Raw genomic sequence first — 755 nt, forward strand, 5'->3', positions numbered from 1 at the left:
GAGACCAAGTGCGGGAGCGGCCTGACGCAGCGGTGTGACGAGGCCGCTGGGAAAATACCTCCTTCCCTGCCGCGTTCGTACTTGTCGCAGCGGTGTACCGAAGCCGCTGGAGACGCTCGAGAGATGAAGACTCAAGAAATAGAGACCAAGTGCGGGAGCGGCCTGACGCAGCGGTGTGACGAGACCGCTGGGAAAATACCCCGTTCTCTGCCGCGTTCGTACTTGTCGCACCGGTGTGATGACGAAGCAAGGAAGCCGCTGCAAGTGTCCCAGCGGCTAGGCGGAGCGGTTTCACGTGGCCGCTGCGAGTCAAGAAAGTCAACATTTTCCTGGTTTGACCAGATAATTACCAATTTGTGTTTTGGTTAACCCAGGTTTGTTGGGTTAAACCAGGTTCGACTTTAAGCTACTATAAAGGTCCTTCAGGCCTAATTGTAGGATCTTATCTTGTTTTCTATCTAATCACAAAAGAACTTTTAGGTAAAAGATCCTATCTTGATCATTTCTCTCTTGTGATTTTTTGATTATCTTGATCACTAATCATGATTAGCACCAAATCATCTTTGATTCTTGGGTTCATCATGGAGAGTAGTGAGTAGTCATCTTTGGATTCATGGGTTAGGGAGATTAAGGGTGATTAACCTAGATCTAAGGTGTTTAGGCATAGATCAATCTTATTCCTTGCTAGTAGAGGGCTTTTAATGCAACTTTAGAGTTGGCCTCTCTAAAGTTGAGCTCTAGGCATTTCATACCCG

The sequence above is a fragment of the Brassica oleracea genome, chromosome C6, assembly GCF_000695525.1.
Source record: "Brassica oleracea var. oleracea cultivar TO1000 chromosome C6, BOL, whole genome shotgun sequence".
Classification (NCBI taxonomy): domain Eukaryota; kingdom Viridiplantae; phylum Streptophyta; class Magnoliopsida; order Brassicales; family Brassicaceae; genus Brassica; species Brassica oleracea.